Source organism: Phasianus colchicus, chromosome 1, assembly GCF_987193195.1.
Source record: "Phasianus colchicus chromosome 1, bPhaCol1.hap1.1, whole genome shotgun sequence".
NCBI lineage: Eukaryota > Metazoa > Chordata > Aves > Galliformes > Phasianidae > Phasianus > Phasianus colchicus.
In genome coordinates, this window is record NC_143436.1 from 186,306,832 (window position 1) to 186,330,450 (window position 23,619).

At 45.6% G+C, this 23,619-nt stretch overlaps 1 protein-coding gene across 1 annotated transcript in view; it reads left to right on the forward strand.

Moving 5' to 3' along the window:
• The window catches only part of MAML2 (mastermind like transcriptional coactivator 2), a 205,591-nt gene that overhangs the window by 29,047 nt on the left and 152,925 nt on the right, over window positions 1-23,619 (forward strand). The window lies entirely within an intron of this gene.

A 23,619-nucleotide genomic window follows, 5' to 3' on the forward strand; every position in this document is an offset into this window, starting at 1 on the left:
TTATCTATCTGCCTATTGCCATTAGCCATATAGTTACCTAAAATGTTTTCAGATTCACTGATATCCCAGTGTTTGGTAAGATTGGCCTTGTGCTGGCTTCCTCCACCCGCCGTGCTCTGGCAGCCCCAGTGGTGACTCAGCTCCCACGCTGTGGCACTGTCTGTTGTGAGCTTCCTCACCCCCAAACTTCCTTAATCATCACAGAATGGCCGGGGTTGGAATAGACGTCAAGGATCACGAATCTCCAACCCCCCTGCCACATGCAGGGCCACCAACCTCCACATTTAATACTAGACCAGGCTTAAATTGCATTTTAATTCCTTAGCATTTGGTGGAATGGGCTACAGCAGACACTTTGATGTCATGCCCTTTTTGGAGCGTACCCAAAACCCTTAAGCACCACATTTTTACCTGATGTGCCTCCAGTAGCTAGCTAGCAAGCACGCTATTTCCACATCTGTAGCTGGTGGTTGTACTGTGTTATTTGTATAGCACTTTCATTTCAGTAGCCAAGAAGGAAATTGTACATGTGCCTAGGATTGCAGTTAGACATTTTGTAGGCCTGAATACAGTCAACAACCCCTCCTATGATTGCTGGATCTGGGCCAACATTTAGGAAGACAAACCAATGATAAGGGCTTGGTTCAGCAGAAGGTATGGCCTCCAGTTTGCGTTGGGCGCCAGCATGGAGGACCAGCTCATGTAACTTGTTTTCACAAAACTTGTTTCTTCTTTGTTGAGGGGGACACAAAATATTCAGTGGGGATCCTGCAACAATCAGATAGGTAGGGTACATAGATCCCACCTAATGCAGAACAGCTCTATTCAATCTATTCAATCCCCACCTTCTATTTAAAAGAGTTTTTAAGTGTATGTTTAAGGTAACCACTGTAACTCCTAAGACCTTGCTGCTTAAAAAGGTTTTGGATTGGTTGTTTTTGTTTTTGTTTTTTTTTTGCTGAATCAGTGACCATATTCTTTAGGAGCGCAAACTTCATGTGTGAGAGGACTTTTCAAAACTGTAAGTGAGAAAAGTCTTTCTTTTGCTATTGTTATTTGGAGAGATTCTAATCCTGCTCTGACATTTTTGGTAACTAACTGACAACAAGCAGCTGAGGTGATTACTGTTTATTATTTTGTCTGCTTTTCCCCCCATTAAATAAATGATCTAAAGTCAAACTTCATGGATCACACCTCTTTGTTTGCCATTGTTGATAGATCATTTTCTGCTTGGAATGGAAATTATTAAATCATATAAGAAAGGATCATGCTTGCTGTTTATTCTCTGGCATCATGTATGGAAAAATATTGCAGTTGGTTGAATTCTGTAGTTGAAATTAGCCTTTAAAGGAAAACAAAACAGAAGGGAATTGTGCAAGTGGGTTCATTAGGGCTTTATCAGAACAAGGAGTGAGTGGTGAAGAGGGAGAAAAGATGACGGAGTTCATGTTCCTGCAGATTAATTTATCAGTCTTTATGGGTACATGAAAAGAAAATTATAGCTACCTATAAAGGTCTAATTAGGGCATCTAGTGTAAATTCTCTGCAGCTAATCTGGTACAGTTCATAAAAAGCTAACAATAAAAACATAATGATGTGTTGCATTAAATGGGCAATCTTCAACAAATGGGGCTAAATTAAAAAAGGTCTGTTGGAAAAGTAGACTCTTTATAGGCCTTAAATTGAGGATAACTCATTAAATGCACAGCATGTTTTGCTGTTTAGCCCAACAGTGACTAATGTACACTAGATGTGCATTCCTGGGAGTGTTTCTGGCCTTGGGAGCAAGTCAGAACTTCTGGTAAAACCGGAGCAACTCACACCATGAGCATGCGGGGAATAGTTTCTTTTTCTAATGCTTCTTCACAGTTTTGAACTTCATTGTGTCCAAGTTTTGCTGGTGAGCATTACTTGGTGTGAGGAACCTCAGGTGGGACAATTGCTGCGACCAGGCCTTCATATTCGGGCCTGGTGAGGGGGCATTTGAGAACTCGGCAGGGTATGAGTTAAAAACCTTGTGCAAAACCTCCGTTCTATCTACAAGGAGTAATCCCTCACTGTAATTTGAGAGTGCAGAAAGTGCACTCTGAAAAGTAATCTCTAGAAAGCCTGCAAATGTAACGGCAGCGCAGAGAGAAAGGAAAATGAATTTGTTCAAAGCGCTGTCAAAAAGATCCCTCACACACTGCTTTGACCACACCGCTGTCATTCGGTCTCATGATTGACTTCCCTTCCCCTTCCCCCAGGCACAAGCTGCATGGCTCTGTCTCATGGGCTGCCTGCTCAGCCCCCACCTGCTCTGGTTCTGCTGCTCTGGGCTGGACATTCCCTTAGCCTCCACTTGAATTTTCTAGGAAGTCTCTTTGCAGATTTGGGGAAGAATTTTTCAAATGCACCAAACATTGAGTAAATTTTCTCCTTTTCCCATCAAACTCTGTGTAAAACTGTCACGGGCAGATGCTCAGACACAGCTGAACAGCCATGAGGGCAGGGATGCTTTTGGATTTAAGAACTGTGAGTCCTTGGGACTCTCTGAAATGTTCTGCAGGAAGTGGTGCTCCCATGCACACCTCCTAGAAAAGCAGTTCAGCTGCCTCTGAGCTCCATTCCCACATCCCTGAGCTTTAGAAGAAGAATATGAAAAGCTACAGAGGCCAAGCATACCTCACAGGTCAGTCTCCTCCCCACATTTCACTGCATGTGCAAAAAGCAATCAGCTTGCTATGTAGCATAAAAATACAAGCAAGTAGATGGAAAAAGAAAAAGGAAGTTGTAGAGTTTTTTGCATAAATTAACCAGATGTTATCCTTCTCAATGGAAAAGAAACAGATTTAGCAATTATGTTTACATCCACATCCTACTATGTGATTTTCGCAGAGGTCCCTGCTTCCTTGGTGTGACTGCCAACTAAGAGAATTTTTAGGTTGCAGACGATTGGTCTAATTGGTTGCAAAATAAACTGCTTCAAAGGCCTGGCACTCCTCACATGTGCCGCTCTTGGCCTAGTGTGTTTGTGATGTATTTGCTGTACGTGTGTGCATTGAGAAGCTGTAAATTGTTTTTCCTTCTTTTTGTTGCTGTTTATCTTGGTTTGCAAATATTAAGCAGACGTAGTTTCTCAATATGGGCAAATGTGCTGCAGAATGCCACTCAGCTGAGGAGATCACAGCCGCTTTTCAATTATTAAAAGCATATGCAGAGGAATAATATTGCACAGATAACTTCAGAATGAAAGCTTGCAGCAGATGCATAAGCCCTTGTGAGCAGACGTTTAGGTAAGAGAAATGCTGATGCGTTTGAATACATGTAACAAAATCCCCAGAGATGCTAAGAGTTGTAAGTTGGCACAGTCATCAGAATAATACTCTGTATTTCAGAGAGAGTGCCTGTTAAGTGCCACATAGCCCAGCTCTTCCAGTTACGCTGCTGACAAGCATGGAGTTCCTTACGTGTTTGCATTGGCCGGAAGAGAGAATACGTCCATAGAGGTCATGCATGAGATGAACTCTGGGTAGTCTGAGTGATTTTTCTCTCCCTCTGCATGCTGGACCTCTTATTTTTCTTTCTTTCTTCTTTTTTTAAGCCCAGAGGAAATGCAAGTATTTCTGTGACTGTGGCACTTCTACCAAAACTGAGCTCTGGAAGAGGGGCAAAGATAAGGGAAATGAGGAAAGACACAGTTGCATTACCACCCTCCGGTCCTGCCATTGCTTTTTAATAGCCTCCTGTGAAAAGGGAGAGGGATGAACTGTGATACTTAACGTCTGACTCAAACCCAGAACTTCCAGGAGTCCTTACCAGCATCTGAGATGCTGTAACTTCAGCCAAAACCTTACCCATCAGTTGGGATTCTCAGAGGTACCATTACACACCCAGTTCTCTCTGCTCCCTGTGAAAATCCCAGTCTTTAATCCAGCAGAGTTTCACAGAGTAATGAGAGCCCTCGAGATGCTTACCCAGCCTACTGCCAAGCCCTGAGCAGCAGGAGAGGATACCCGGGCTGATCCTCACACTGCAAGGTACCGCAGGACCACACACTTGGATGGGGACCTGCCCCATCTGTGTACACAGGGATGTTCTATGCCCTGCTCATCAGTAGCACTGAGGGCCTCTGAGCAGGGAGCATGGGGTTATTTTGTTGTTTTAGGAATCAAAATATGCAAGTGACCTCCTTCAGCTGCGTGTCGCAAAGGACATGTTTGCGTTGGCTTAATGGTGCAGCAATATCTATAAATTTCCTTTCTTTTGTCAGCTTGTGTCACAACCTTTGTGTTGTTTGAATGTGCGGGAGAGTCCATTTGTGTCTACCAGAGTCATTCGTAAGCATTTTTGTCCTCTTGTCCTATCAATTATTTACAAAAGTAAAGCGGTTTGAATACAGCCAAGCTTCCAGGTTATTCAAATCCTCTGGCACCATCCAATGGATAAACATTTCTATACCTCCTGAAATCAAGGGAGCCCCAAATAATTAAAGTCAGCCATAGTAAGATAATAAAATTAACGTTTTCAGGCTGTATACAACAAGCACTTACTTTGGTTGTGTTTCAAACCACTTGCTACCCAGGGTTGGCTTACCCAGCTCCTTCCCTGTAGTGGCCATGGAGGAACAGAGCAGTAGGGTTGAAAACCAGCTGTGGGTTTTGCCTTATTTAAATGTCCCACTTCTGGGCAGCTATAACATTTCTCCTCTTAGATTAATGGTCCATCAAAACACCACCTTAAAAGTCACTATCACAGGTAGGTTTATTAGCTTAGATGTGATGCCAGATGAGCAGATTATGTATTGGTTGTGTCAAGAGCCAGGCAGTGTAGGTACTGACTGTACTGAATGTGAGCCCCTCTTTTGACCTTCATAACCAAAGAGAGATGTTAGATACCTAGAAGAGTGATCTAAATTGGTCCCAAAGTATTTCCAAAAAATGAGAAGCCTTTGTGGCAGGAACTTGATGTACAAATAGCAGAAGCTGCATGCCTTTCCCAGAGGACCCACTGGAAGCTGCTGGTGCTATCCCACTTCCGTAAGTGAGCAGGATTTGGGCTGCACAATTCCCACCAGACAGTGGTGTTTCCCAAGCCAGATGGCCATCACACAGCACTGTGCTGCAGCCATGTTTACATCGGGTGATACTTTGCTCTCACTTTTGGTCTCCCATCATCTTCACCAAAGACCATTCCTGCACAGAACGGAATTATTCCAACAAACTCGGTTTTATTGTCTCACTCACAGACCTTGTGGACAATTATTCACAGGGAAAGTATTTATCTTGTTTTTCCCAATCTCATTTCTACACCTGCCAAATCGCCTCACCCTTTCCAACTCTTTCTAATGCCCACGAAGATCCCATTGTATCATTTTGGTCCATTTCGTCAGCTGAAGAATGTATTGGATTGGGCAGGTCTAGGTGTTTTGCCAACTATGACAACTTACCCTAATGGCTGCTAGAATCCGTGGGACAGAATGATGTTCTAATCTCAACCAGAATGGCATCAGACTTCTGGCATCACTCCATCGTAGTCAGTGTCATTAACAGCTAAAAGATTTATTCTGTAACAGTCAACTTTGTGCGGCTTGTGCAGTGAATTCATACATTTATGATGACCAATTCTAATAATACTGTGTTTTATTTTGTTTTTTTAATTAGTAGCCCCTGAAAGAAAGTGATAAACTAAAAACTTAAAAGTTGTGAAAAACTATTTGACCCCATCATGGCTGCACAGAAAAAAAGCATTCAGTCAATGAATATTATAGCTTCAGAATCCTGGTAGTGAATAAATGTTGTATTCGTTTCATTATTTTCTTTCTTAAATCTCCTGGATTGCTTTTTTAAGCTAGTCTCATGATTTTGTGGTCCAACTCTTGCATTTTAAACCCTAGGGGTTTACAGTAATATATGTAACAAATTTTATGGCTTATTTTAAAACAAGCTTTATAAACTATGGATCTTAGGCCAGCTGCCAGATATTAGGAATATATGGTTACTTCTTGATAAAAACTTGCTGTCTCTGAAGAAGATTTATGATTGCAACAAGATATGAACCGATAGGAGTTTGAGTCCAGCCCATGCAATAGCAGAATTTATGTGCAGTTTCCTCCTGCTTAATGAGTAGGAATGTGATGCATTTGAACCAGTTGGTGCAAACAGTACTTGTGGGAGTTACTGATTTGATGTGACTGGAACTAGTTATGACCTTCCCCTAAAGATTTCAGCTGGTTCCTCTGGGATTTGAATGAGGCTTCACAGTCTCATCTTTCCGAAGTGGCTGCTTAGTTGGGGTGCTACCGTTTCCCATGAGCCTGGTTGTAATGCACACTGACTGACCCCAGTTGCCCAGCACCTCAGAGAAGTCTCACAGGGCTTCAGTACTTGAAAGTGCCCCAAAACAGGGCACGCCTTGACTGGCCTAAGGGTGCCGAGCAATTTGGGTCCCTGCCCGTGGTGCCCTGGGTGTAGCTGCCATTCCTGGAACAGCTGGAGGTGGGAGGGGAAGGAGATGAGCCAACAGAAGTGGAAAAGCCATGACTGATGCAGAGGGTAGGGCCCGGTTTCCAAGCCCTTGTCCTGGGATAGTGGCACAAAAAAGCTGGGGCTGCTGCCCAGGGAGGCTGGCCCTAGGGACCAACTGGGATAAATAAAACCCCATCCGGCATTGTAACACATGGAGTGAATTCACGGGAGAAGCTCGTGGAGCAAAAACCATGAATGAATGTAAGTGAAGCCTTGACTTGTTTACGGAAAAAATAATTGAGGACTATGCTGAAAACACAAGGTGAGATTACAATCAACCAAAAAGGGGAAGGCGTGCTGGCCCAGGAGTCTGACCATGATTCCAGCTGCGTCTTGTGGTTTGCATCGAGTGAGGCAGCTGGGCAGAGCAGAAGAGAAAGCTGAAAGAACATCTCTGCAGGGGTGTGCATGGGGGAAAGGAGGCAGTGACCTCGCCTGGGTGGCTCCCAACTGCGTCAGAGGGAGGCAGGGAAGGGAAAGCCAGCTTTGCTCCATATGCTTGGTTACGGTTTGGTGTGCGGCTGGCATGCAGGTGTTGGCAGAGGAGAACAAGTGGAGGGAAGGGGAGGAAAAAAAAAAACTGGATCAGGAAGGTGAGAGAAGATGAAGAAAGCACAGCCACATGAGCAGATTATTTTGTCTTCAGCGGTGTTTGCTGCAGTACTCGTTTGCTCAAAGTACAATAGAGGGGAAATCTCTGAACGGTGTCATAAACACATCTCCCAGTCCTTATACACACACACACACACACAGAGGGCTCGGCTTTCACTCCTGTGAGTTATTATTGTATCACTGCAACCTTGAACTTTATTTATAGTCTTGTAAGCTGCCGAATTGCAGAGCTGCTCCTTGTTTTTTCCTGACTACAGGCAGGAGGGGTGGTCACAACCAGGTGGAGGAGCCGTGTGTGTGTGTAGCTATGAGTAAATCCATGACTGACTATGCCTCAGTTTCCCCATTGATAACAACAGGAAGAGTTATACCCACGGAGCTGTAAGCACTGTAGTAGAGCTTCTTGTACCTTTGGCATTGGCTGCTGGTGGTGGTGACAATAGCTGATTACACACAGTAATAACAACCTTTCTTTAGCGCCTGGCTGCTGTGATGTAGTGCAGCAGTGGATTTTGGTGTCATCATGGAGCTCAGCACACCAAGGCCCTGTGTTCACTGGGATGTCTGGAGGAAAGACGTAGGTTTGGAGGCTCCACTGGCTGAGAATGATGGATAAGACACCATATCTGCATATTTCAGGAAAGCTCATTTTCTTATAGAAACAGGCATTAGAGAAGATGAATTACCTTTTCTTATACAACCGTTCATTATAGGTAAGGCAAGGCAAGAGCCTCAGTGTAGTGCTCACCCCTCAATCTGAGGAGGTGGTGGCAGGCTCCACAGCTTGCCTTGAGGTGGGAGGCTGTGATGTTGAGTTCACCACTTCTCATTAGTCCAGCAGAGCTTTCTCACATTTCATGTGATATGACCCTGTTAGCATCATGCCTGGCCCTCAGGATAGTCTTGGTTTGCCAAGATTCATTTGAAACCTAAGGTCTTAAAGACCACAACATGCCATAGCTGTAACTTCCAGCTCCCAGACTGCCACTTCTGTTGTCAGCTCTTTTCCCTCTCTTCTATATCTCCTCCCTCTAAAGAAAGACAAAGCCTATGGAAACTCATTCTTCCTATAATCATTTATATATAAATATAACCATTTAACAGAAAAGTGTTCAGACAATTACAGTATTACACATGGTTATATTCTGTTGATTTTTTTTCCTTTTTTTTTTTAAGCAAATAGCTATGTTGATTTTTAATTTTGATTCCCCTCACATGTTTTCTCACATGCCCAACCTTAGGGGCTGCTCAGAAGTAGAGAGGGCTTTTTCAGCACATTCCTGTCCTCCACTGTGTAAGTCCAAAAGCCAAAAGATGATGTGATGCTGGCAGCCCAGTTTGCATGTTGAAAGTGTGCATTGTGCTAAGGCACTTTCCCTCTGGAGTCCTCTTTACGCACTCCACAAAATGATGAAATCCGGGACTGTAACTCAGCAGCTAATTAGAATGATGATAACACCTTACCCTTGGTGTCTTGGCAACTTGCCTAACTGCAGCAGCAGTCTCGCCTTGGAGGACAGCCTCACTTCTCCATGTCCTTGAGTCCCCACCGTTCCTCCAAGGGTGTGAGTTTCTCCCCACGGCCCATTCTGCCCCATAGTGGGAGCCCCACAGCTTCCCTCCTGCTCTGAAATCCATGCACAGTGCATGCCTGGTCCACGGAACACACTGGAATCACAGATAAGGAGGGAAGTGTGATGTAGCATTGCTGTTAGAAGGACTTCAGGAGGCACACAGCCCGCACAGCCCTTCCCAAGTCACTTGAGCTTCTGTGACTCCTCCCAGGCTGCGTTGCACATCTGAAATCTCTGTTTTCACTAAAACTTCATGAAAACATCAGAGTTATACCTTTCAGGAGTGGAGAAGAGCTTGTAAAGACAAACATGGTGACAGTAAACCTGGGAGCCCAATAAAACGCTTCTCTATTACTACTTTTTGGGGATAAAAAAAAATAATCACACTTTTTTGAGTCAGTTTCTGACTGTGATTTTTGAGAGTGGAACAGGAGAGAGGAAAAGCTGAGTCATGGTTTCTGAGCACTCAGCTCTTCCATAGTGCTTCATCACCAAGGATCTTAAAGTGCTTTTGGCATATGAATGAGTTAAATTTCACCACTTCCTCCTCAAGCCAGGAAAACCTTTCTGAGTTCATTAACAGATGGAATGGAGAAAATCTTTAGGTCAGTGTTTTCCAACCTGGATATTTCATGTTAGATATCAAAGCTAGAAAAAAGCATCAACAGGTAATGGGTTTAGAGTACATTCATCCATCCTTCTACTGACACTAAAACAAAGATTTACCTGAATTAATTTTGGTTTTAACCAGGACAGCAGCTGCTGGTGCTGACAGTGGCAAAATACAAAGCACCATAAGTATCCTTGAAACTCGAGGTTAAAGTCTATTTTGCCCTTGCATCCTGCCCATCTGAGCAGAAAGACTGGCTTAGCTTGTAAATGTGACTTCATAGGAACATGGCAAAAGACAGAGATACCGTAAGCCAGTAAGTGTTTCCAGATGGGGGCATTTCTGATGAACTTTCTACTTCTGCCTCTAAATGAAGTACTGTGAGATTTTTACAAAGATTGAAAAGATTTGAGCTTTAGGGTTAAGTGTGGTGGGATTCCTTTTCCTTCTTTTCCTCTTTCTCCCTTTTCCCTCCCCCTTTCCCTCCCCTCCTCTCTCCTCCCCATTTCCCTCCCCATTTCCCTTCCCTCCCCATTTCCCTCCCCATTTCCCTCCCCATTTCCCTCCCCATTTCCCTCCCCATTTCCCTTCCCTTCCCTTCCCTTCCCTTCCCTTCCCTTCCCTTCCCTTCCCTTCCCTTCCCTTCCCTTCCCTTCCCTTCCCTTCCCTTCCCTTCCCTTCCCTTCCCTTCCCTTCCCTTCCCTTCCCTTCCCTTCCCTTCCCTTTCTCCTTGTTCTCTCTCCACCTTCTTTGCTTCTTTCTCTCTTTTTCTTTCTTTTTCTTTCTACTCTTCCTTCTTTCCTTCTTCTGAAAAACAAAGCAGCTAAGAGGAAGGAAACACTGCTTTGAACAAAAAATATATATCTGAATATATTCCTAGAAGCCTGCAAGCAGAGAGAGGCAAAAGAAAGAGAGCAAGCTCCTTTTGATAGTAATAGAGAACCAGTAGGACATCTTGAAAGGAACTACTCTTGTCTTAGGAAATTAAAGAGGTGTGTGTAGCTGTTAAAAAGCCTGAGAAAAGTGTCTGTGGTTCTCAAGTAAGGCAGTCCTGCAGGAGGAAGCATACAAGAGTGAGGAGTAGTAGAGTAGTAGCCATGCTTTTAATCTGGTCTTGGAAATTATTAGTTCTAAGTATGCTGGAAGGAATTAAGACCAAACAAGAGTTTTCAGTTTAGATTCTGAGTCTTTGATGCTTTATGAAAGTAATTTGATTGCGTTGAATGGGTCCCAGGGATAGGAACCTTAGTCCATAAATATCACCGATCCACATCATTAAAAAACCCTCAATCTGCACTGTTTTTTCCTTCTTTTTCACAGTGCTAATATTCTTTAGACATAAGAGGCCCACAGCTGAATCAGCAGGGAGATTGATTTCTCTCTCTCCCTTTAAAAGAGAGAAAGGAGGTCCCTTTGGGTCAGGGTTAAGGGCTTGGAAGGGGCCTAATGGGAAAGTTCATCTCACAGCTGCCAGCAGTATATAGTACCAGGCCCGTGGATAACAACAGGATGTGGGTTTTGAGCACTGTCAGCTCCTTCATGATATATTTCTTTTTAATTTTCTCCTTTTAAAATAATACACCAGCAAAGAACATTCTTTATTATCATAACAAAATCTCTGCTCCAGTAACTCTGAGACGTTCCTAATTGTTTTCAGTCTGTCAGGAGCGCTTTCTGTTTGCATTTCTGCAACCACTCAAGAGATTGCTGTAAAGAAAACAACCAAAAAAAAAAAAAAAAAAAAAAAAGGCCTGGACTGACTCAGGGGCTGGGTAATGGGTTATGGCACTTTCACCTCTCACTCACCGCCTCTGAGCAAGAGCAAAGTGCTGAGTTGGTTGGTACCAACCCCTCTGCTCTGCTTGAGTGTCAGTTTTGAACAGCCAAGTTCAAGCTGTTGTTAGTGCTTGGGGTCAGCAAACAGATCCAGTGATGGTCAGTGAGTTGAGAATAAATGCTGGTGGTTGTGGAAGGCACGGGGAAATCACTCCAGTCAACCAAGTGAGGAGATGGAAGGTGAAAGGGAAGAGTGCGTGCAGCTCTTCACACCATCTTCATATTTACAGCACCATGAATGACAAATAGCAATGCTTTCACTTGCATTTCCCACAGAGAAAAACACATCTGATCTAACTTTTCACACCGTGTCATGAAAAGTGATCTCATTAACGTGAGAGCAGCATGATTTCTGGGAAGAGTCTTGTCCTGACTGGTTGCTGTCAAGCCCACAAGTGTGAGCAACACCAAGGAGCTGTGTGATGGAAGGCATTCACACTGCCTGCTATAAGGGCTCAACTGATGTATCACATCTGTCTGTCTCCCCTAGTGGAATAGTGAACAGCGGTCCTTCAGCAGATAGTTTAGGCCTCTTCTTGAGCTTGGTGATAAGATGCAGAGGTCACAGTAGGGCTGGTCCTAGAGAAACCTGAGTCCTGGCCTGTGGATATGGCACACAACCAGCAAAAAACAGAGGGGTGGTGGATCAGCTCAGTTGAAGTTTATTCAGGATCACCCAGGAAGATGAAGACAGGCCTGGGTCCAAGCTCCTAAATCACAGCTGGGTGCTGTAACCACCTGTTCCACCTCTGGCCATCCGGGCCCCAGATGTCTCTCGGTGCAGAAGGAGCTGCAGTAGAGTCAGGGCATAACCATCAGGATACAGAGAAAATGCTTCATTTCCAATCTGCAGGGGTTCTTGTGGTTGCACAAGCAGCTTAAAAAAAATTGAAACAAACCACCTAAATTCTTTACTTGAAGAGTGGTGTGGCCCTGGCATAGGATGCCCAGAGAGCTGTGGTGCCCCATCCTTGGAGATGCTCAAGGCCAGGCTGGATGGGCCCTGGGCAGCCTGAGCTGGTGGGTGGTGTCTCACCAGGAGGTTGGAGCTCAGTAGATTTTGACATCCCTTCCAACCCAAGCCATTCTATGTGTGATCCCTGGGAATTCTGCTCCTGGTCAGCACCCAAGATGTGTATGAGGGGCCTCTCAGTGGGACACAGCTTCCCACCTGTTTTGCAGCAGCGTAAGGAGCTCTGCTGAGCACAGCACAGCAGCCAGGCCACTGCTTTCCCACAGGAAGTGCTGGATGCAGAGATAAGCTCCTCCACATGAACACACAGATAATAGCAAATCTCCAGCAGCCAGCAACATGAAGCACAGCAGCCATGGCAGCTGCCGGGTACTTGGGGGCTCTGACACGTGCTTTATGAAGAAGCAAGATTGCTTCCCCCCTCACCTTGCAGGCTAGGGGGGGCAGGTCCTTGGCTTGTCAGGAGGGCTGCTGCTGCTGCTCCCTGTCCTCCCCACGCTCCTCAACTGCCTGTGCTCTCTGCAGCAATTGCAGAGGTGCGCATCATGGCTGCAGGCAGGAGAGGAGTAAACAAGCTCTAGAACAAAACAGAAAGTGCGTTCTCATACAAACCTCATTAATAATGGAGAGTGAGTGAGAGAAATGCTAAATATAAACAGTATTTCTTGTTGGGAGGAGAGGGAACAAGCTGCACTGCTGCAAAGAGGGAACAGGAAAGGTGAAGCCTTTCAGAGTTTACATCACTCCCCCATAAAACACAATCTGGGGTATTTTTCAGATGCTGCTATACGTAGCTAGGCAGTGGGATGGTAAACATTGCTGACAAATATGCAAATAAATCCCTTGTACATTGAGATCTTTATTATCTCTGTCACTTTTCTTCTGTTTCAGTTTAAAATCTCCAGTTTTGGTTCTTACTGCTGGCTCTCCAGAGAACTCGAATTCCTGCAGAACTGATCATGCATTTTCTCAGGTCACGTGAACTTGGACCATATAGCAGTCCTCAGTGAACACATACCTTTTGGAGACATGCTGCCAGCAGTGGCTGTGGTTTAGCAAGGAATTCCTTATCCTGGGCCACTGGGCTACTGCCTGGCCTGTCATCCAGTCGGGTGCTTCAGAGCTGAGTAGAGGAAATGTGGTACTCTGCCCATCAGTGTCTCCCATGCAGTGAGACATAAGGACCTCCTACGTTTGCAGTCCATGCGTTCTTTCTCTTTTATGCTGCCCATTAATCTCAGAAATGCATATGAAATTGATTTCCTTTTCATGACATTGTTTTCAAATGACTCTTCTGTTTTCTTCTGCTTGGTTTTTGGCAATCTCAGAGGCTTGGGATCTACGAGGAACATAGTTCAGAGCTTCTCTCAATGTTTCAGTGCTGGCTGTCTCCTGTGTTTCATTGCTCGTGGGTGCACCAAGGAAACCACAGAGAACAGAGGCATCAGGATGGGAAAACTCATTGCAAGAATTAAAGTAATACTAGCAAATAATCAGCAATGTGGTCCTCCTGAGCTTACAGAACCAAGAGTTTGGATCCCAGATCTGCTGGCCTTTTGGGTGGTTGTTTTTGTTGGTAGAGGTGTTTTCTGTTGGGTCAGTGTTTTGGAGTTCTATTCTGTTGATTTTTTTTTTTTTTTTTTTTTTACTACAAAATTCAGAAGGAAAACCTCAAAGAGTCAGTTGGTTTAATATGCGCTGCACTTCTGAACAGCAACATTCCCAAACAGTAAAGCTCCCCCAGCAGCTCTCTCTTCGGCTGCAAACAGCGAGCTTACATGCAGGGAGGGGGAAAAATGCAGCCACATTCCTTTCGCACTCCCACTCGCCTCTGAGGTTCTTCCACTTCCTTCCTATGGCTTTTTTTAGAACTGTAGTGTTTTTCTCACGTCCGGCAACAAAGGATGTTTTGTGCTGCTGCTGGGGTTGTTGCTTTCTTTTTTTCTTTTTTTCTTTTTTTTTTCTTTTTTTTCTGTGTGTATGTGTGTGTGTTAACTTCAAATGCAGCTATCATGTTTGAAAATATCACTCTTGTTTGTGTGGGAGCATAACTTTTTTTGTTCTCCCGTACCTTACAAGCATGATCAAATGCTGGAAATGTGTTTAGCTGGTTAAATTCCCCCACCAAATTCGACATTTGTATTTTCCTGGAACTACCTTATTTACTTGTAAAAACCACTGTGCTGCAGCTCTAAAGGTAGAACGACATTCGGGAGCTTGCGGGGATTTCTCTGCCCTATTACTGAATGAGCAATGGCATCACTCCAGAATTAGCGTGGTGCAGCTGTGAGCAGAGCGTGCGGCATAAATTGGTTCATAGCTCATAAAAAACCCCAAACTCCTGTGGTGTTTTCAGTAAACATTTCCAATGAAGGAGCAATGAGGAGCTGATCAATAACAGAACCCCAGTCTCCAAGGGCTAGAGCCAGCTCTCCCATTTTTATGGCAGTGTGACAGTATGAAATCAGAACAGGGAAATGCATCCAGGATTAAACCTTTGGGGTTTGTTCTTGTCACCAGCCACTATAGCCAGGTCTTTGTCACGGTGATAAATTGACCGTGGTCACACACTGACATTACTCACTCCAAGAAGGGAAACTCCAAACATCAGCCATCCTTGTGTCAGCAGCATAGCACAGGTACTGCAGCTCCATTGGTTTCTGCAGGAGTTGGTGCATCAGCATCTGGGAAAGAAGGCATTCAGCTCAGCTGGAAAACGTAAGGACTGCTGCCTTACCTGTCACCCTATTGCTCAAATGCCCCATAATACAAGGGTGAGTGGAGGGAGAGTTGTTGCTTGGGTCACCCACTGCGCAAAAGCTGTTCTTGCTCTCCAAGCCCAGCTCCAGAAATCTGTGCTGCAATGCTTTAAGGTGTTGCTCCTTTTTCCCTGCAGCTGTGCATCCTCCCTTTTCTTCCAGATTACTCCTCCACAGCTTCCTGGGTTGCCATACGAAAAGAAGGCTCTGGGAATACCTGAGAGTTGCCTTTCAGTATCTTAAGGGGGGCTGTAAGAAAGAAGGGATAGACACTTTAGCAGGGTTGTGATAGGACAAAGGGAAATGGTTTCAAACTAAAGGAGGGGAGATTTAGATAGTATATATGGAAAAAGTTTTTTGCACGCAGGTTGATGAGGCATTGGGACAGGTTGTCCAGAGGGGTGGCGGATGCCCCATCCCTGGAGATATTCAGGATCAGGCTGGATGGGTTCTGAGCACGTGATGGAGCTGTAGGTGTCTCTGTTCACTGTAGAAGGGTTGGATTAAATGGCTTCTTAGGGTCTCTTCCAACTCAAACCATTGTACGATTCTATGATTCTATATGGACACTGGCTGTAGGCTTCCTAGCCCGGGGCTGAGGCCCACACGTGGAGGCTGTTCCATGTTAAAGTGCCAGGCAGTGGACTGGGAGCCCGGGGTACATTTCCCTCTTTTCTCTTGCCAGTTCTGCCGCAAGGGCTGTGACTCCAACACCTGGGGTGGTAATATCTTGAAGCAACCACAGCTGTTTACCAAAAGTGAGTCAGTCTGCCATCGGGTTTGGCTAACATGAGCTAGCAAACCTGATTTAACCTCAGCCCATTCCTTGGTGTACAGACAGCCACTTGCAGCTGCTCTCAGAAAAGCGTCTGCGCCAGCTGGGTCAGAATGCCACCCACGGGCAGGAGATGCCAGATGTCCCCAGAGAGACCCGGCCCGCACCGCAGAGCCTCGTCACCAAGAGCTTTGTGTCACAGCTGTGAGCATGTCCTAACACCGTTGGGAAGTCCTGGCCAGCTCTGCTGTGATCCCAACAGATTCATACCCTGAGCCATCAGCGGGTGTTTTCCCATCCAGCAATTACTATTTCTTATACCACTGCACTGTGCGGAGAAGAGGTGGCACCCAGATCTGTGGCCAGTTCTCTGCTGGTGATGAGAAATCAAAACTAGGTATAGCTTGCTGCCATTTTAACCTGTAGGGCAGAAGTACCCTTGACTACTTGCCATGTAAGCATTCAATGGGGAAGTGCTGGGTTTGCTTTGTGTGGTTTTACACTCTTGCTGCCCCACTGCCACCCCTCAGTGAGCTCCTAGGTCACACCGGCTGCTGCTCTTACTGTAACATTGCTGCCCTGCATTTATTTCCATCCCATTAGAAAAAAACACAGTTTAAATCTCCATTCCTAGTGGTGTTTGTGATCCTGTTTGAATAAAGAGAAGCAGGTGCTGGTGCCCCTATATCCGGCTGGGACCTGCACTGCTTCCTCAACATGTCCCAGCGATCAGGAGGGCAATGCCTTCATCATGGCTTACAAGCAGAGCCTGACAGGAAGCATGGAAATGTACCTGCTTTGCCTCTTTCAGTAAATTCAGGCCTTATGAGTCCTGAAAAGGATGTGGCTTTAGAAGCTGGCTGTGGTGAGCCGCCTGGTCAGCACCAAGTCTGAGATACAGCCCACGGAGCTGCAGGGAAGTGGAGGTCAGGGGTGTGGGACATGGCTGATCTCACATGAGCCCCGAAGTCTCTGGTGTGTTGTTGGTACTGCTGTGAAGGGCTGTGCCATCAGGGAACCACTCTCAGTAGAAAAATGCAGACCCAAATCCAGTCTACCAATCGCAAACAACCTCAGGATAAATTTCGGCTGAAAACTGGCTCTTTCATACCTGCACTTGACAGCCAAACAGAGATCCTTTCATATTTAAAAATAGAAAAAGCAATTAATTACTGGAGTCAATATAAGCCTGAATCTGGCACAGGAGCAGCTCAGTGTCTGCAGTGATCTGACTGCAGGACAGGCCGTGGGGGCTGTGGAGCACATGTGCCCATTGGCCCTGGGGACACCCCAGCATTTGGGCTGCAAAGCTGCTCCATCCCGAACACAACACAGGCTCAGCCCACATGGCAGCAGGGTCAGCGAGCAGCAAACAGTGAAGGCAGCTTCCTAACCCCCATAAAGAGCTCCGTGGGGTCAGGGCTGCTTTGTCAAACCCAGGCCTGTGCTGCCCTGGGGCACACTCAGACCCAGCTGCTCAAGTCCCTCTTTCTTTCCCTCCTGCTACAGTGTGTAGCAGTGCTGGTGAGTCAGAGGCAAGGCCTGGTTTCCTGTCTGGTGCTGCAACACCAGCCAGAGGTTCCTGGGAAAGCCTTGAGAGCCAGAGCCACAGCCTCCTTCCCACATCTGAGTGATCCATCACAGTGGGGGTGCAGACGGGCTCATCTTTGCTATCCCAGTGTGAGATGGTGGAGATTCCTGCCTTGGTGGCATGAAGAATCTCAATAACATTCAGCCCTTGGTGAGCTCTAAGTCCTTTGGAAACCAGGAAAGGCCTCATGAGGCAGCTTTCCTTATCGTCTGGGCACACTGAGCCGTGGTTCAAACACACGGTGACTGCTCTTTAAACCTCATCTGCCTTACGGGGCTGCTCACTTCTGTGGGGCCAGCTGACTTGCAGTGAGTGAGGAGACCCTTTTCTCCTCCGACACTCACGGGGATAAGAGGATTTCATTAAAAAGCAACCACTGTTTGTTCATCCTGGAATGGAAACTTTATTTATAGAAGCTACAACAGCAACAGGCACCCTGAGCCCTAGCAACAGCAAAGGGACTCCATTTTTTTTGTGGGAAATGCTGTGAGATGCTGCACGCCAGCAGCAGGTTTTGTTCCTAAGTTGCCCTCTCTGCATCTGTTCCTTCTCTTCTGGTAGCTCCAGGTCTGAAATCCAGGCTTCTCTTCTTCCACTGCAAAGGTTTTCCTTCTTTCCCCCTAGCATCAGTGTGGTGTGGTGCCTCTGGGTGCAGCCAAGCTCAGTGGTGAATCGCTCCCTCGGGTGTAGAAGATTCCTCTGATGTCCTGAAGGCAAGGGTGCAGTTCCAGGCCACCTGCTTGTTTCAGCAAATGGCCTGAGCTAGAGGTCATGTTGCTCCATGACTCCAGGGCTGTGGATGCTCTACATGGGCTGTGATCTATATCCAAAGCCCCTATCCTGCAGATCACTGCTGGGTGATCCACACAAGCTCAAATCTGTAGGAAATCCCCATTCCCGAGAGCCATGCAAGTCTTCACTTTATCATGTATATAAGCCCAGTCACATCCAAGCTACTCCTGGCAAACCTCACTTTCCATTCAGGCGCTTAGAAAGAGCATCTGGCCCAAGTTTGCCCAAGTAATTGATGCTTTACATAGTGATACAGGGTTTTGGAGTGGCTTTGGGCTCGAGTAAGTCACGCTCTGCACCTTTCTAAATGGAGTTTGTCCATGTAAATTAATTTTTGGCAACACAGGGGGGTTGGAATTACATGATCTTCGAGGTCCCTTCCAACCCAAGCCGTTCTGTGATTGTATGATTCCATGACACATCTCATCCTTTACATTTGGTTATTCCTTAAGCTAGCCATTGGCTCAGATGAATACTGGCAAGATGCTGCTGACTGCATGATGGTCCATGCTGTATCACCTTCACCAGTTTTCCATCTCTCTACACGCAGCTGTAGATTATCTGGGTTGTTCTTGTTAATAGGAGACAGATGGGAACTGGGTGTCAGTCCTGAAGCGTAGGAGTTTCATAGCCTTTTTTAAAATGCATGGTATTAAAGATCATTTAGAATGAAATTAGTTTCTGGCATTTAACAATTGGTGAGGCAAAATAATGTGCACAGTGGAGAGGCCAGAAGGGAGTAATTCTGTGGTCTGAACTTCACCCCTGGGCCCCAGGCTGACGTAGCCACATCTGGCACGAGGGGACAGATTCTTGCATGCTCTCCATCTCCCATGTTTGCTCTGCACTGCACAATACTCAGTCCAGTGGGTTTCTTTGCCTTTTTCAATTGGGTAAAATTTAAATTGGGATCAGTATATATGCTTGCATTGGTATATCTAGGACCTTGCACATTAGACAGATCAGATTTTGTAGAGTTTACTTTGATTGGGTCTATCAATACCAAGAGGAGCTGCTTGGAGTAGGGTATGCAGAGTACTAAAGTAAACCTCAGGACTTCTAGTTGTGGCCAAAGAACAACCACCCTGCATCTGGAAGGGCTCTGTCAAGCCCAGGTTGCTGCCCTGCTTCTGGCTGAGAGTGGACACTGAAGAAAAAATGCATGAAAACAACAATCACAACACAGCTCTTTTCCCAGTGCAACTGTAGTGCTAGGAGTTCCTGAACCAGACTGTGTATTTGTATGTAGTCATTGTGATGAACTTTCCCTCCACAAGTTTGTCTCATTGTTTTTCTAACTTTTGGTCTCTGAACAGCTGATGGCAATGAGTTTAACTTGCACTGGATGGAAAAATAATTTCTTTGGTTTGCTTGAAACCTGCTACCTGCTAATTGCATTTAATGTGAGGTGGTTCAAACTTGCCAGGCTGCCAGACCCTGGCACATCTGCAGCTGTGACTGCTGCACTGTGCTTGCAGATGGGAAAAATGGGGAGGTGCCCTGGTTTGTCAGAGCTCCTTCCTCCAAATCCTGAATCACAGAATCACAGAATCACCAAGGTTAGAAAAGACCTTCAAGATCATCCAGTCCAACCATTCACCCATCACCAATAGTTCTCACTAAACCACGTCCCTCAACACAAAATCCAAACGTTCCTTGAACACCTCCAGGTTCCTTGAACCCTCCAGGGTCAGTGACTCCACCACCTCCCTGGGCAGCCCATTCCAGTGCCTGACCACTCTTTCAGAAAATACTCCTGCTCCCTAATTAGCTCATCTCTGCATCTCTGCATCCCTGAGCCTCCCAGACAGGGGAAGGAGGAAGAGGGTAGATTCTGTAGCAGTATCATTTTATTTGTCTCATATTGATGTTGGCTGGGATTTTTCCTATGAAAGCACTCAGTCAGTTTGCCCCATTTCCTCTGGAGGCCAAATAATGGACAAAAATGGAAAGCTCGGGAAGGGTCCCAGCTTGGGTCATTTGGAACAGGAGGATATTGTAGGTCTGAAGGAAGTGGTTTTCAGGTGCCCTCCAAGTCCCTGTTAGAATTCTCTGCCACAGTTGCATGGGCGACCGCGGAAATCTTAATGAGGCTGTGCGGGGATGTGCGGTAACAGCTCTGACTGAACTGACAGCAGCTGTCTGCTTATTTACATACAGCAAATAATGTATGCTCCTACGTTCTCTGTCAGCTCTGTTTTTTTTTCTTTCTTAATTTACATCCTCGGAGGAGTTCTTTTCTCATGGTGAGGAGAAACCACCCTCTCAATTCAGACCTCAGGGTTAAATATCCAAAGCTGGCGTCTCCCTCCTTGCGCTGCTCCTGCTGGAAGGATGCACTCCACCCCCAGCTTTCCTGCTGTATCCAAGGGTGCTTGTAAACTCCAAGAGTTTTTATTGGTACAACAGTGCCATCAGATTATGCTGGTGAAGACCTCCTTGGACACATCTGGCAAAGCTGGATTGATATTTTAAAACCATTTTCCACAAGTAAAGCAAGTTCTACTGGTAGAAGCATGGTTTTGTCACTGTAGCTGTATCTACTCTAGAAATTGCTGTCTTAGGGCATGGTGGGGGTGAGATCTTCTCTCCCCTGATCTGGAAGAGAGAGTGGGTAGTAAGTGGCTAAGTTTGCTACTGATAGTAAGCTATTAAGGGCAATAAAAACAAAGGTTGGCTGCAAAGGCTTGCAGAAGGCATTCACTGTAGTTAGGAGGAAGGCACTAAAACAGCAGATAGATTTAGATAAATGTGAAGTGTTGTACATGGAAAAAAGAATGAAACAGAACCAGGTAAATTCCCTAGTTCTGCCTTTCCTTCTCAGAAGGGATGTTCTAGAAAATGAAAAGGTACCAAAGTTACAAGGCTGACGCAAAGTGTAAGATCATTTCTAGTTGACTGGAACTCTCCTGTCAGAAAAGGGAATGATTAGGAGGGTGCAGTCCCGAATGTTCTGCAGCAAGTCAACAGGAAGCAATTTGGACTGCTTTTCAATACAGACCTATGGGACATCCAACAAGGTTGGGCAGTGCCAGGCTGGGGCAAGCAGAAGGGCTGGTCAGTGCTTCACATGCACACAGACCATGGCACCTACTGCCGCACCATGCTGTATGTGCTAAAACATTTGTAAAGCAAAAAGCAATTAAATGTGTCTCAGGAAGAAAAATCCTGAGATTGACAGCTACGAAATGCCAATGCTTGGTCTCAGGAGATTCCTAAGCTGCAAACAGCTAGCAACTGGTGGAAAATATAAAGGATTTATTCCTGTGTGTTTACTTGATTCTCATCCTCTTTCCCATGTACCAGCTGTTTGCCTAAGCTGGAGATGGGACACAGGGACAGGCTAGAACTAGGCTGGCCCCTGCAGGAATACTACTTATATTTGGGATAATCCTCACGTATATTACTTTCATTCAGATACAATGCTGGGATCATGAATTGCAACTGTGTCAGAACAAAGAATCAAAGTAAGACAGTTATGCTGCAAAAAAGTGACCTATACTTCAAAAGCAAATAAATTAAAATCAAAATAAGAAAGCATACAGTGGCAAATTGGAAATTAACAAAGTGGTGTGAACTTTTAAAAAGCAATGTGCAGCTATCCCTAATCAGTTCTGCTCATCTATCTTTGGCCTATTTTACATACATTCATAACTTTCATTCACTTGCAAAGAAAGTTTGCATGATGCAAAGAAAGTGAAAATTTCCTAATTGGACTGACTCATCTTCTTTCACTGCCTCACAATGAGGAAAAATAATCGGTCTCACCTTTTTGCAAGGCAGTCATCTGCTCTTGGCACAACCAATGCAGTCCCTCAGCATCATCTTCTAACAACTTTTAGAATGAGATCATAGAATCTTTTGAGTTGGAATGGACTTTTGGAGGTCATCTAGTCCAATTCCTCTGCAATGAAGAGCTACCTACAGCTAGACCAGTGTGCTCAGAGCCTGGTCCACCCTGAGAAGAGCTAGAAGAGGTGAAGGTCTGGCATATGGTGGCAGTGATGTAGCCAGACCCATGGAGAGACTCCTGATTCTAACACTGCTTCTTCTCTGGCCCTAAACTTTCCAGCCTAATGCTCACAGTTGGATTTTCTGAGCACTATGAGGACTTTTTGGCAATACTTTTGCTCCAACCCAGTGTTAGCAGCATTGAGATGTCAGGTGTCAGGTAATGAATGGACTGTTACCTTGAGAAGAAAACTCCTGGGCTTCTTTCTGAACTTCTGAAAGTAGACAATTAATTATTAAGAAGAAATTAGCAAAGAAAGAGGTGTACTTCAAAGTAGGGATTTGAAATTTAGCTAGAAGACTGTTGCTTTTTTTCTTCAGAAACTTGAAAAGAAATGCAGATAGTACTAAACATGACGTAAATACTTGTGTGTTGACCCTGGATTTGTGAGAGCACACTGCATTTGAGAGCAGCAATAGGACTTGCACAGCTGATCTCCATCACTCACACAAATTAGCTGAATAAACAGAATCACAATCATAGAATGGTATGGGTTGGAAAGGATCTTAAGGCTCATACAGTTCCAACCCCCTGCCATGGGCTGGTTGCCCCCACCACCTCAGGCTGCCCAGTGCCCATCCAACCTGGCCTTGAGCACCTCCAGGGATGGGGCACCACAGCTCTCTGGACAGCTGTACCAGGGCTCAGCCTTTCTTCATAGAAGAGATGCTCCAGCCCTCTGAGCATCCTCATGGCTCTCCTCTGGACCCACTCTGACATCTCCGCATCCTTCTTGTGTCAAGGGCCCCAGACCGGGGTGCGGTTCTCCGGATGGGCCCTCATGAGGGCAGAGCAGAGGAGGACTGTCACCTCCCTCACCCTGCTGCCACCCCCTGTTGATGCCTAGATCTGAGCTTTTGGGAACAGTCAGTGCAATATCTGGCTCAGGGAGTGGAGGGCCATGCAAAGCAGGGCTGCTCTCGGTCTCTCTCCTCTCTGTGAGCCTCCCACCGTGTGGTGCCGCGTGAGAAGCACCTCCTGCTTCCCCAGGACGTGGGCTGACCACTGGCCCCGCAGGCAGGAAGCTGCCTCCATTTAAGGAGCTGGAGTGGTTCTTGGCAGGGATCACAGCGAAACATCTCAAACCGTCCTCGTCCTGTTGGCAGAGGGGCTGGTGCAAGCCCCACGGTGTGCTCCCACATCACAAATGCCTCCTTTCCTCCCTTTGAGGTTTTCCAGAATTTCAAAGCGGAAAGAAAGAGAGGGGTACGAGGAAGTTATTAGAGATATATAAAATAAACTTGAAGGGCAGGAAAGCATGTTTCATTTGAGGGAAGGATTGGTGAATGCTTATTATTTTAACAAAGACTTTTTCTGTCGTGAACAAGAGAAGCAGATGTTTAAAAGACGGACAGGAAGCGGCTGTGACAAATGAAAGGATTTTTGATTGAATTCATGAGCTGTGTTTCCTGCCAGTAATTCATTCAACTCCAGGCTAGATCAAAACATAATATTATGGTTTAATCACCACGCTTTTTAACACAGAGCCAGAATATACAAGCTCTTGGTGCTACAGGTAAAAAGCCATTAGCGCAGTTGGCTCAGAGGCTTCTTTTTACTTCTTTATTCATCCTTTTCC